General features: G+C 47.7%; 1 non-coding gene across 4 annotated transcripts in view; it reads right to left on the bottom strand.

Moving 5' to 3' along the window:
- Positions 1-3,616: 3,616 nt before the first annotated feature.
- Positions 3,617-14,183, bottom strand: part of LOC148002997 (uncharacterized) — a 40,680-nt gene continuing 30,113 nt past the window's right edge. For all 4 annotated transcript variants that reach the window (XR_015631867.1, XR_015631865.1, XR_015631868.1 and 1 more), the window contains one exon: positions 3,617-3,780. This is a non-coding gene — a transcript (uncharacterized LOC148002997). The remainder of the gene's footprint in view (positions 3,781-14,183) is intronic.

The following is a 14,183-nucleotide window of genomic DNA, read 5'->3' as shown; positions in this document are numbered from 1 at the left end:
GTGTGTGTGTGTGTGTGTGTGTGTGTGTGTATGCATACATATGTATATATGTGTATGTATGTGTGTATGTATATGAGTGTGTATGCATATGTGTGTATGTGTATGCATCTGTGTATATGTGTGTATATCGTGTATGTGTAGATATATGTATGCATGTGTATATGCATGTGTGAATGTGTCTATGTGTTGTGTGTGTATGTATATGCACATGTGTGTATGTATACCTGTGTGTATATGTATATATGTGTGTGCATATGTGTGTATATGTGTATATGCATCTGTGTATGTGTATATGTGTACATATGTATGCATGTGGATATATATGTGTGTATGCATCTGTATATGTGTGTATGTGTATATGTATGCATATGCACATTTATGTGTATATGTATTTTGTGTGTATATATGTATATGTGTATGTATGTGTGTGTGTCTATGTGTGTGTATGCATGTGTATTACTAGGCTCTTTTTTTGCATTTTTGTTAAATCTGTCTCATTTAATCATATTATGTTTTAATCTGCTTGCGGGCCACTTTTCCTTTTGAAAGATTTGTTTAGTTATTTATTTACTTATTGTGTGGGTGTACATGTTAGTAGGGCTCACATGTGCCATGCCACTCATGTGGAAATCAGAGGACATGTTTAGGGGAGTCAGTCCTCTCCCTCCACCTTGTTTTGAAGCCAGCTCTCAGTGTCTTTGTGCAGGTGCTGCAGACACTAGTTTCTAGTCAGTTCTCCCTCAGTTTCCCCTTCCCATCTTACTACAGGACTGCAGGTGCATGTCTTCACATCAGACTTTTTCCCTCAAGATTTACTTATTATTATTCTTTTTTTTTTTTTCCAGAGCTGGGGACTGAACCCAGGGCCTTGCGCTTCCTAGGCAAGCGCTCTACCACTGAGCTAAATCCCCAACCCTATTTATTATTATTCTTAAGTGCTGAGAGTTGCCCTAGAAGAAAGTCTGTGTACCATGTGTATGCTGCTGCCCATGAGGGTCACAAAAAGGAGTGGGATCCCCGGGAACTGGAGTTACAGACAGTTGTAAGTTGCCTTGTGGGTGCTGGGGACTGAGCTGAGGACTTTTGCAAGAGCAGCGAGTGCTGTTAACACCGAGCCATCTCTCTAGCCCCATATCTCATATCTGGTTTGTGCTGCAGTTGCTTTACCCACAAAGCCACATCCTCAGCTTGGCCACTCTTTTCTTAATTAAACAAATCTCTTAATGAACTGATAGCAGAATTATACAACAAACTTATAACAAAAAGTGGGAAGGAAAGGAAGCTTTGATGAGGCACAGTGAGAGGATTAAAGATCTCTGAAGTCAGGCATAGTGGGACAGACACACTGTAAGCTTAGCACTAAGAGGTAGCGTTGTCAAATTCGAGGCCAAGTTTCAAGGCAGCCTAGGATATGTGAGATGTTGTCATACAAAGATGCTTTCTGACTCCGGGCGTACTGGTGCATACTTAGGATCCCAGTGCACAGAAGACTGTGGCAGGAAAACCACAAATTCAAGGCCAGATGGGGTTACAGAGTGAGACAGTCTGAAAAAAACACAAGTGTTCTAAGACTTAGAACACTACGCAAATTGGAATGTTAAAAAGCTACCTTCCGAATTTGATTCGGAAAATCAAATTCATGGCCTGGGAGATGAAGAAACAAAAACAGCTCACAAGAAAAAAAACACTTGAAAGCTGAAGCTTCTGCGTGCTGTGTCTGCTCCCCAATTTTGGCCAGTGTCCTTTAAAATCAATGAATTCACTGAAAGGTTCCCAGATGACCCCACTGGTCATTTAAACTGCAGTCTCTGCTTTTCTTGCTGAAGTACCGGTGTGCGTGCTGGGCATAGCTCACATCCCTCCTGGGCTGCTTATTAATCCTCAGGTTGCAGTAGCCTCGCTTCCTAGTTTCCACTGAAATAGTAAATACTAACCTCAAGTGCGGAGAAGGGCCAGTGAGATTGCTCAGCTGACGAAATATTGCCAGTGTCTGTCTAACTGCCCAGCTTTAGTCTTTGGAACTCTTCTGAAAGAAGAGAACTCCTCAGGTCTGCCCTCTGACCTCCACATGAACACCATGGCACACGTGTGTCCCCACAGTGCTTTGAAAAATGTAGGGGTACCTAGAGAGATAGTTCTGTGGTTAAAAGAGTTTTGTGCTCTTGTAGAGCCTGGTTTAAATGTGCTTGGCCCATGGGAAATACTACTATTTGGTGTGGCCTTGTTGGAATAGGTGTTGGAGGAAGTGCGTCACTGAGAGGGTAGGCTTTGTGGGCGCCTCGTGCCCAAGCTCTGCCCAGAGTGGAAGAGTTGTTCTCTCCTAGCTGCAGTCAGATCAAGGTGAAAATCAAAGTTTCCTCTCTTGCACCGTGTCTACCTGGATGCTGCCACGCTCCTGTCTTGATGACAGTGGACTGAACCTCTGAACCTGTAAGCCAGCTCCAATTAAATGTTGTCCCTTATAAGAGTTGCCATGGTCATGGTGTCGTCACAACAATACAATCCTAACTAAGACAGAAGTCATAGAGTTTGGTTTCTTGCTGCCTTTTACTCCAGCTCCAGGGATCTAACGCTCTCTCTTCTGACCTCCTCAGGCGACTGCATTCACATGCACATACCCACAGAGATACGCACACATATACACAATTTAAAATAAACCATTGTGATTGCTACTCTTAAGGTAAGTGTGCAAGGGAGCTGGGAATTCCACTCCGTCAGTAAAGTGTGTGCTGCATAACTGTGAGGACCTGTGTTCGATCCCCAGAACCCAATAAAAAGCCAGGTGCAGTGGTGCATGGCTGGCAAAACAAGAGGACTCCTAGGACTTGCTGGCCAGCCAGACTACTGCATTCAGCTCCAGGTTGTGCACAGACACACACACAAATGAAGAAAGGGAGAGTACAGGAAGGGGATATACCCCAGAAACAGGAGTTCAGTGTAAAATTCCCAATATACCCCCTCTTTGGGAACCATTAAGTTACCAGTTGGTGAGGAGGGACATTCAGAAGGGAGAGAGCCTTAGAGCCCAAATGAATCAAACCCAGACTTTAACTCTGCCTCCTCTGGCTTGTGAGGCATCAAACAGCCATTTCACTCCCTCAGGCCTTGGGGTTTATAACCATTCGGGCAAATCGTATTATTATGTCCAAGTATTTCCTGTCTTCCCCCAAGAGGGTTGTGCGTCCTTACCTCATTACCCTGTCTGGCCTTGTGACTGATTTAGGCCAATGAAACATGAACAGAGCTGACATGGGTCAGGGCTGGGCAGAAGCTGTACAATTGATTTGGCATACTTCACTTGTTGGTATGACCAACAGAATGCAGAGTCCCCTGCAGTGGGGCTGCACAGAAATGCCTCTACTGCTATTGGGTACAGATTTATACATCGAGATTAACTGTTTGCTTTTTTGAATTGTGTTTTGTTTTTGAGACAATGTCTCACTATTTAGCCCTGGCTACCCTAGAACTCGGTGTGTAGACCAGGTTGGCCTTGAACTCACAGAAATTCCTTTGCTTTTCCCAAGTGCTGGTATTAAAGGTGTGCACCGTCATGCCCAGAAACTGGGTTTTGTTTGTGGTTGTAAAAAAAAAAATAATGTAACAGCTTAAACACAAGTTTCTTTTTCTTCCACTTTATTTCTCTTATGCAGTTCAGAAGTTGGTAGCATTGCACTAGTGTGGTATGTCACAGAATGGTCAGGCACATAGGATCTTGGCTCTGTCGTTTGTAGGGTGTCTTCACAATCCAGAGCACAGGAGCTCAATCCATGGCATCTGTTTCTGTGGGATGGGAGTGGAAGAAAACAAGGCTGGCCTTGTGAGTCACATATAATACTGTGTAGGGGGGGATAAAAGTATTGGAGAAAGAGGAAGAATTGAAGCATAAAGCCAGTGGACCAAAGCAATAGCCTCTTATAGAACACATGGACGGTAACGGTGTACTGGCTGTTTCTGTGTGTCAACCTGACACAGCTGGAGTTATCACAGAGAAAGGAGCCTCTGTTGAGGAAATGCCTCCATGAGACCCAGCTGTAAGGCATTTTCTCAACTAGTGATCAAGGTGGGAGGGCCCAGCACATTGTGGGTGGTGCCATCCCTGTGATGGTGGTCCTGGGTTCTATAAGAGAGCAAGCTGAGCAAGCCAGGGAAAGCAAGGCAGTAAGTAACATCCCTCCATGGCCTCTGCATCAGCTCCTGCTTCCTGGCCTGCTTGAGTTCCTGTCCTGACTTCCTTTGGTGATGAACAGCAATATGGAAGTGTGAGCTGAATAAACCCTTTCCTCCCCGACTTGCTTCTTGGTCATGATGTTAGTGCAGGAACAGAAACTCTGACTAAGACAAATGGTATGGACCTTCTGATAAGTAGAATTCTAGTGTCTTCATGGGCCTGGGGCCGGAAAAGGTTAAGACAGGACCAGGGTACCCCACAGCCTTCTCCAGAACATGCTGTAAAGAACCTGAGGGTCAAGTTGAAGGTTGGTCCTCTGTGAGGAGAGTCCAGACCTTCCAGGGCAGAGAGAACAAGGTCAGAGCTAGAAGCTCAATGGAAGGATTGTGCATCTATCAGGTTGGACCCACTAGATGCCAACCATCTAGCTGGAAACAGGAAAAGGCTCCCTGTTTGTCACCGAAGAGCCAGGTCAGGCCTTGGGTTGGTGGTGGCTCTACTCTGTTAGATCCACTTACCACAGTGAGATTAAAGCAGCCAGTCTTTTAAAAAATGCTTTTACACAACGTGTGTGTGTGTGTGTGTGTGTGTGTGTGTGTGTGTGTGTGTGTGTGATCATGGCATGCATGTGGAGATCAGAAGACAACTTTCGTTCCACCATGTGGATCCTGGGGTTGAAACTCAGGTCATCAATCTTGGCAACAAAATACTTTGAGCCACTGAGCCATCTTGCCAGCCCAGAACAAGTGTTCTTTAAAGTCGTGTTTGGAAGGTTTCAAAGAGAGGTCAGAACCACCTTCACAAACATCTCCACCCTACTTTCGCCATTCATTCTGTTTTCTTCCTCTGTTTCTTCATTCCGTTTTTGAAAAGGATGTCCCAATTAAAACAACTATATGTCCAAGTGTGTGTGTGTGTGTGTGTGTGTGTGTGTGTATGTGTGTATATATGCTTATGCGTTCACACGAGTGCATGTACATACTCCTGCCTGTCTTTCACTTGGGTTTGTCATATGCCACTGTGATTTGGACACCACCCCCATCAGTATGACAATCAAGCTTCACTCACTTTGGCAGCTTCCTAATACCCGTCATGTACTGGACCATCCTTTCTTGAATCAGGCCCTGACTGATGAACACTGGGAGGCTTTTAGACTTTGCTAGTACAAATGATGCCATTACCGATAGCTTTGTGTGTATACCTATTGTACCCTTTCGCCATTTTGACTTGGAGGTAGATTCTTAGAAGTACGATTGCATGTGTGAGCTTAGTTGATCTTATCAGATTCCCTCCCGAGAGGTGTGATTCCATTCCGTCTCCCTTACCGACTAACATACGATTGGACCTGGAACAACAATCCCTTTCCCAATTCCATGCAGTTTCGATGGAAGAACAGGCACATGGAGCATCTAGCACTTAGCCCCGGTCACAGTGCTAGTGAGTAGCAGAGATGGAAGTTAGACCAGCCAAGCAATGCTGCCCTCATGGGAAATACAATGGAAACTGGATGGAGTGCCACATACCACCAATCCCAGCACTTGGCAGGTAGAGGTGTGGTCAAGGTCATCCTTGGCCACATGGTGAGTTTAAGGTCAACCTGGGCTATGTGAGACCCTGTCTTTAAAAAGAGAAAGAAGAGGAGGGGAGGAAGAAAAGGAGGGAGAGGAAAATGACAGGTAGAGCCAGGCATAGTGGTGCACACCTATAATCCCAGTACTCAGAGGCTAGGGCAGGAGATTCATGAGTTCAAGGTCAGCCTGGGCTGCTTAGCAAGACCCTGTCTCAAGGGCACACAGCAGTGGCTTAAAGGGCCCTATGTCTGTTTCCTGGAAGAGGAAGAGAGACAGAGCCCCCATCACCAGCATTCCAGCTCAGGAAAAGCTGGGTTTCCATCCCCAGGGGCTGTGCCATCTCTGAGGAGTAGCGATCACACTATGTGGTGACCCTTTGTTAGAGATAGCCCTCCCTCCACCACATGAGGTGTCACCTTGACAGACAAGAGCTAAGGTTTCCCTCGTTGAAACTTGTGAAAATGTGAATGTAAAAGAGGGGCAAAGGCCCTTGCTATGGAAGCACGGGCTGTCCACGGCTGCTTCTGAGACAGGAGTTGGGAGTAACAGGGGTGGAGTGCGGATGGTGGAGCTGCTTAAGCATTTTCAGAGTCGTGGTAAGATGTCTTAGCATCCTACAGAGTGTGTGGAGGGTGGTTCATCTCCCCAGAGGAGGACAAAGGGAGAAGAAACCACACGTAAGCCTGGCCTTCACCCAATATATCCTTCTCCCAGCCCTGCTGTGAGCCTGTCCCTGGCACGGGAAGAGCTGGCAAGGCCCTCCATCCACAACCAAGGCCTTGTGTTTCCAAGCACCTTCAGGGTGGAGGAGTCCCATCCCTAGGGCACCTGCTAGGACTGTTGCATCCACAAGGCTAGCAACCTTCCTTGGGATAGGAGCCATGCCTACCTAGGGGACGGCCCCTGGCTACTTTCAACCTCTATCCCTTTGAGTTGTGATCTATGTGTTGACACAGGGGCCAAACCCTCTCAACTGTGCCGCTAGCAGCCGCCATCAATCAATCAGAATACATCCTGTGCAGTTCAGTCCCAGGCCCTGTGGCCTCAGCCTTATGACTCAGCCAGCCAGTGTCCATTCATCAACCTGATACAAGGACAGAAACCATTTTCCAACATGTGTATAAGAGATAGAGAGTTAGTGACTAAAGACAGGTGAAGGCACTGGCCCCTTGGTCCTGTGTAGTTCAGGAGTCTATTATGCAAGATGTCTAGAGTTCTGACCTAACTGGGCATGAGAACTTTCAAAAGCTCCAGGATCTTAGTGTGGTGGCAAAGTTGAAATAACAAAATTTGATTCAGGGCTTAGGAACCCATGTAGCCCTTTAACCCCTAGTGAGTCTGATCCTTAGGGAATGTGACTCAAGACTAGAAAACCTATGAAACCACATTAGCTCTGAAGGTGGGAGGTGAGGAGGCACTGGGGACTCAACCTCCTGGAGTTGGTGTAGAGATTTTTGTCCATCTCCCTGGCACATGCCTTTGCTTCTTTAGTCTCCAGATTATTACATAAATCCATCTCAAGAATGCATACGAATAATACTGTCCTCAGGTCCCACTCACATAAGAAAAGTGAACGGCAGGGAGACAAAGTGGAGCAGAGCGAGAAGGATGAGATGAAAAGTATCTGTCTGCTTTAGACGAGCGATTTGCTCTAATGCTCTGTTCTCTTGTTTGCTTGTCCTTCTGAGAGCTCAAGGACCTTTTAAGGTGGAATGCTCGGGGACCGTTCTTAGGGAGCCGATTAGCCTTGGACAGCTGGAAATATGAGCACAGAGCTAGAAGCAGAGCCCAGGCAGGACCGAGAGTGCAGTGGTGGTGTGAGGCAGGAGACCTGCTTTACATTCCTGGGCCCTGATAGGGAGAGACTGGAACTGGAAGATGCGTGGGGCTGAAGACGTATCTCAGTGGTTCAGCAACTGCCTAGCATGTAAGGCATTTTTAAAAGATGGAGACAAATATCTGAACTCATGTCAGATCCCAGCAGGGTACCCCCCACCCACATCCAGCCCTGCAGAGTACTGACAACACCTCCACTCTACCCTTGAGTAAACTGAGGCACAGAGGTATTGTTTCGTCTGGCTCTGGCTCTACCCAGGAACATCTTACCAGTCTACAAGGAAGTTAGTACCTAATCCACTCTCCAAATACCAAGAAAGAAGCTGGGTGGCACACATATGAGATTCTCATACTGGGAAGGCTGTGGCAGCAAGATTCTGGGTTCAAGGCCAGACCTTGTCTCAAACAAATATATAAATAGCCTGACATGTCAGAGCATGAGGGTGAGGAAATACTTGGCATTGGAAAATATGAAAGTCAGAATCTTTTCTCATTCATCCATTTTAATGGAGAGAGGTAGCCTAGTGAATTAGAAATAGCAGACCCACCACTTGCAGTGGGCTGTCCTTGAGCTAATACAGAAGCAACTGGATAGCCCAGAACATAAAAGAAACAGGTCTGGACTTGAGGGCAATTCATGACCATGTACCAGAATCTTCCCAAAACGTGTGTATGATGGCCCAGCACCCTTGCTTCTAGGGGTGTGTGCCTTCTTGACTTAGATGGAGAGGTGGGTGTCTCAGTTTGTGTTTCATTCCTTTGAAGAGACACCATGACCAAGGCAACTCTTATAAAGTAAAATATTTAATTGGGGCTGGCTTACAGTTTCAGAGGTTCAGTCCATTATCATCATGGCAGGAAGCATGGCAGCGTCCAGGCAGACATGGTGCTGGGGGAGCTAAGAGTTCTACATCTTGATCTGCAGGCAGCCAGGAGGAGGCACTCTCTTTCACATGGGGTAAAGCTTTAGCACTAGTAGCCCTCAAAGCCTGCCTACACATCGGCCCCCTTCCTCCAACAAGGCCACACTTTCCATGTGTAGCAGGGCCACTTCCCATGGGCCAAGCATATTTAAATCACCCGAGTGGGTATAAAAGGATTTACAAAGCCAGAAGTAACATAATTAAACCTGACTCCATAAAATATAGCCAGCTCAGGCCAGGCATGGCTGTGCACACCTTATATACACATATACAATATACTATATGTGCACACAGACAATATAGGCGTGGGGTGAAGAGCTATGGACATACAAACATTAATGCCAAAAGCAGGACCTGAGCGAGAGAGGCCGTGTTGGAGCTGACCGTGATGTGATTGTGTAAAACAGAAGTAGACAGGGCTGGCAGAGTGGCTCCGCAGATGAAGGTGACTGCTACCAAGAGGGAGGGCCTGAGTCTGATTAGGAAGGAACTGATCTAAGTGGTTCTCTGACCTCCATACCCAGTAGCATGTCTGTACCCAAACACAAATACATACACAGAAATGAAAGAATAAATAAAATGTGACAGAAATTACAAAGAAAACACATGGACAGTGTTCAGGAGTACACATAACCGATTTGTCAGATGCATGCCGCCACCATGGTGATAGTGGATTATTGGATTTGTATCTCAAGATAGGATTAGAGACTGATTTGTTTTGGGAGATATTGCAATTATTGTTCCTTATTTTTAACGCCCCCCCCTTTTTTTCCTAGTTCTTTTCCCTAGGGAACGTGCAAGTGATTAAATGAAAGCTTGAAGTCTTTTAGTGAAAGCCGCTCCCAGGCCCCCTGCATAGCTGACTGTTGCCAGGGCTTTCTCCAGAAAGAACCTGAAGCAATGCCAGGGAAGCAGCGAGCGGAGAAGGAGCCAGAGGACAGATCTGGGATGTGGGAAGGGACCAAGGGCCTCAGGATTGGAGTCAAGGTCAGGAAGAGTCGGGGCTCATAAACAATCATAGACCCATTTCACAGCTCAGATAAGAACTGCCTGGGCGGGCTAGGTGTGCCCTCTGAGCGGATGCCACACTAGTTAGTAGGGTTCTGCATTCACGCACCTCTGGCTGCTTCTGTCCCTCTGACTCCTCTGTTTCCCCTTCTGTGACTTGTATATGAGGTGTCTCCTGAATGCCTCCAGGGTTAAAGGCTTGCTAGCTTTCAAGAGTTGACTGGACCCTGGGGCTCTGACTGACTTACCTGGTGGGTTAATCCCTTGGTGGATTCCTGATTTGAAGGCATCACGGCAGGGTGATGGAAACGGGAAAGTGGGTCCTCCTAGAGGAACTAGTTCACTGGGGTGTGCTGGCTAGTTTTATGTGAGCGTGACACAAGCTCAGTGTCATCTGAGAGGAGGGAATTCCAACTGAGCACGATCTGGCTTTATGAGAACCCAGAGGGTATTTTCTTGATTTTCACCATTGCAGGAGAGCCTAATCATTGTAAGGAGGGCCACTCCTGGGCTGGTCTTGGGTTCTATAAGAAAGCCAGCTGAGCAAACCAGTGGGCAGCGCTCCTCCACAGCCTGTTTCAGCTCCTGGATCCAAGTCCCTACCTGGTTTGGCTCCTGCCTTGGTGGACTGTGACTTGGGATACACAAGTCATACAAAATGACTGTGGCAAGATATGCCAAATGAACCCTTTCTACCCCAAGTTGCTTTTGGTCATGGTGTTTCACTACAGTAAGAATAATCCCAACTAAGATGTGGGGTGGGGGGTGCCTTCGAGCGGCATGTCTTGTTCCCAGTCCCTTTCTGGGTCCTTCTTTACTTCCTGTCTAACACGAGCTGAGCAATTTCCTCTTCTTCACGGTGCCCACCACCACGCTCTGCCCAACCATGGCCTCTAGCAATGGGCTCACAATTATTGATTCTTCCAACACTGAGAGCCAAAATAAATCCCTCCTCCTTTTATGTAGTTTATATAGTTTCCTTTTATGGGATGTTTGTCCCATTGATAAAAGATGGGCACACTGCCAACCCTACGCCTCTTACTTTAATCCCATCTGCAAAGTCTCAGTGACTATGCATGACAGTCTGTCTTCATTGTCAACTTAAAATCATGTCCCAGCCGCACGCAGGCTGTGTGCGAGGGAGTTCCCAGAGGTTTCACGGAGAAGAAACACCTACCCTGAATACAGACGGCACCACATCTGCCGGAGGCTGTGGCTTTGGAGTAAACAGGACTAAAAGGGAAAAAAAAATGAGCTGCCACCAGCATTCATCTCTCTCTGCTTCCTGAATGCAAACTCCATGTGACCAGCTGCCCCAAGCTCTAGCCTTTTCCCTCCATGATGGACTGTATCCTCTCAAACTGTGAGCCCACATCCTTCTTGGTTGCTTTTGTGAGGGGCTGTTGTAACACCTTGTAACTGGTACATCACATCCGGGGACATGATTGCAGGCTCTGGGGATTACATGCAAGCAAGCATCTTTGGAGGTCTCATTATTTCACTTTTCAGCTAATCGCATACCCCTAAAGAGCACACAGACTATCTCGGAGGCAAAAAAAAAAAAAAAAAAAAAAAGACGCAAGGAATTAGAACCCAGAAACTGGGGACCTGGAATAAGCTAGCTTTGGCATCACATTAAAATAGTCATCCAAGTCACAGATTAATAAGGGTTAGGGATAGTTATGGTTCAATACCCACAAGTAAACCGAGACCCAAGGAGAGTTGTGATCTCCCCCGAGGCTGCGGAGACAACTTTTTTCCATTCTATTTATGTGTTTTTCTAAACTGACAAAAGAAAGGGGAAACAGTATTGTTTGTGGTGGGCACTTTTTAAGGCAGAGGACAACCTCTCCCAGATTTTTTTTTTTTTTTCAGTGTTTATTTTTCAGGTAAAAGCCTCTGGCTGAAATCCTGAGGCTGCATGTTGGGACTTAAGTGTGGGTAGAGGCTCTTCCGGGGTTGGGCCCTCCATCTGGAAGGCATGGAACCCCTCAGGGAGGGTGAGGAGCCAAGTGCTCACAGCGCATGCCCGGGAGTAGGGTTGGGGCGTATGCATACCCGGAGGCTGCCACAGTAGTCTGCTCTTTATGGCGCTGTTCTCTGCTTCCAGGTGGAAAGCAAACAGTGGGGGCCCACCTGGTGAGAATTGATTTTGCTCTGTGCCTTTGACCTTCGATAGAACCTAATGTGTTTGCTTAGGTGACGAGAAAAAAAGAAAAATGGCTGGACTATTACGATTATTTTGTTCTGATCCTTTATGTGGGTGAACATACAAACCACGGCAAGAATGTGGGGGTGTGCGGGCAGCGGACAAGTAGCAGGAGAGTTCTCCTCTTTTACTACATGGGTCTCAGGGATTGAACTTCAGCTTGGCAGCAAGCTCCTTTACCTGCTAAGCCATCTTGCTAGCCCTCGAGTCTTGTTTTCACAGCATATGTTCATTATACAAAATGGTTGGTTTCGTTATGGGATTCTCATGTGTGTAGACGCATGTACTTTTCCTCACATTTACCCTCTTGTCTATTAGTTATTCTCTTTTGTTCTCTATCCCCTCATCCCCTTTCCGTTTCCCCATATCTATATCTATATTCATTCTAGACTCAGCATTTGAGAGGAAACATTTGATGTTTGTCTTTCTGTGTCTGACCTACTTCATTCCTGTTCTTGAGCGCTCTGGGTTCTCAATACACTCCTCAGAGGGTCTTGGTGTATCTCTCAGAACATGTCGCTGACACTGGACACCTGTGTCCATACGGCTCTAGCTTCTCCCCCCAGTTGACTCTAGATAAGTAAGTCATTTGATTTTCCTGGGCCTTGATTCTGCACAAGTAAGGATCACACTGAACCGGTGTGCCAGGTGCCAGGTGCCTCATGGGATTCCAGGATTTACTTCACACGTGTTTAAATACATAAGTATGTTAACCTCCCAGAAGTCTCGACTACCTGGTCATTGGCGTCAAAACCCCTGTCTACACTCGCTCTGGCTCTTTGCCAGGCACTCTCCGTAGCCAGGCATCTGGCCCTCAGCTGACCAAGCTCTGTGAACCCCTAAGGGTTGATTAGAGCCTCCGACAAGCCTGCAGCCAGGGACCAGGGACTTGCTCTGCACGGGTGGGGAAGCTTTCGACTCATTTTACTCCCGGAAAGCAGAATCCCAAGAAATGGGCTGTTAACCAGCCAGCAGCCTAGTGAGGGGACAGTGGTTTGTGTTGCTCTGTCCTGTTTACCTTGTGTTGCGTACACGAAAATGATGTCACTGGACACCTTTCCAGCTGGTACAGACACAAGGTCTCTGGGCCTGGACTCTGGCCCCACCTCAAAGGTTTTCCCTCTCCTTGCTCTGGTCAGCCTCTCCAGTGTGGGAGGGCCATGGCGAGAGTAGGAAGGCTAGTCACTGTCCCACCATAACTCTCTCCACCAGTTCTCCAAGCTCAGCTCTCAAGTTCGCCACAACAGCTCTCACAGGGAAGACTACACCGTCTGCCTCTGGTTTGCCCTCAGCCCCCCTTCGTACCCCATGCTTCCTCAGACAGCTTTCAAAACAGTCTCCTGCCTAGAACCCTTGGCGCCAGCTTTGAGTTCAGTATTGCACATTTGCCTGCAGACAAGTCCACATGACTTTAGTGCTGACTGCACCCCACTGCACCCTGGGGGTGCCACCTGCCAGAGCAGCTCCAAGGTCAGCTTCACCTCTGAGGACCCCTCTTCTCTGTGTATTGTCTCCTTCTCAGCCTCCTTTCCTTGAGAAGCTTTTCAGCCCCAGCCCCAGCCCCAGCCCCAGCCCCAGCCCCAGCCCCATGACATCTCCTTTGTGTTCTCAACAAATCTGTGTAGAAGAGAATGCGTTTAATGCTGGAATTGTCAAGTGTGCAAGCTTTTCGAGACTCAAAGGGCCCTCGAGGCTGACAGCTCCGCCAGGAAGAGATGTGCTTGGAGTTGAGAGGGAGGGGGAGATGGTGGCTGGGGAGGTAAGAGAGCGCCTGGAAGAGCGATTAATACAGGTAAAAGGCAGGAACCACTCGGAGTGCTGGGAGAGGATCTTCTCAGGGGGGTACAGCAACAGTAGGACTACTTTGTGCTGACCCTAATTCTCTCTGCCACTGCTCCCTCTCTTCTCTTCTCCCTGGCTTGGGAACAAGTACCTGAGTTCTTCAGCAGTCTTCGAAGTTGGCATGATAGAGCAGGGAGGGGTTCCCTGACCCTTGGTCAGCAAACAGGAATAGGGGACCAGTGGGTGGTACTATACCCCCCATTAGTCACTTCCGGAAGTCAGACAGGAAATTGGGACTGAGCCTACCCACAAAAGACAAAGGAGGACAGGCACCTCCTCCCACATTTTCCTGCTGAAGAGGTCAGATTTTCAGTTTTCCCAGTGGCTCTTGGATGATTTCAACTGGACTAGCCCCAGTAGGCCTGTTGGAAGTGTCCGCCACTTAGTTAGTTGTGTCTCACCAGAAGGGCATGAGGACAAAGGTCAAGAGCTCCCAGCCTGGCTCCCTGCCTAGCAGTCCCACTACAGGCAGAAGACTCATTTCAGAGACTGGAGGAGCCTCTGAGGCTACCTGGGCAGGGGGTGGGCGGGGGTGGGGAGGGTTGGAGTGGGGTGAGGACTCTGCCGAGCTTCCACTACATGCCAGGCTCTAAGTGGGGACTTGAGTCACAGAGGGATGAGACACA

The sequence above is a fragment of the Rattus norvegicus genome, chromosome 10, assembly GCF_021556685.1.
Source record: "Rattus norvegicus strain SHRSP/BbbUtx chromosome 10, alternate assembly SHRSP_T2T, whole genome shotgun sequence".
NCBI classification, from domain to species: domain Eukaryota; kingdom Metazoa; phylum Chordata; class Mammalia; order Rodentia; family Muridae; genus Rattus; species Rattus norvegicus.
Note: the sequence above shows the minus strand (reverse complement) of the source record. Positions and strands in the feature narration are given on the sequence as shown.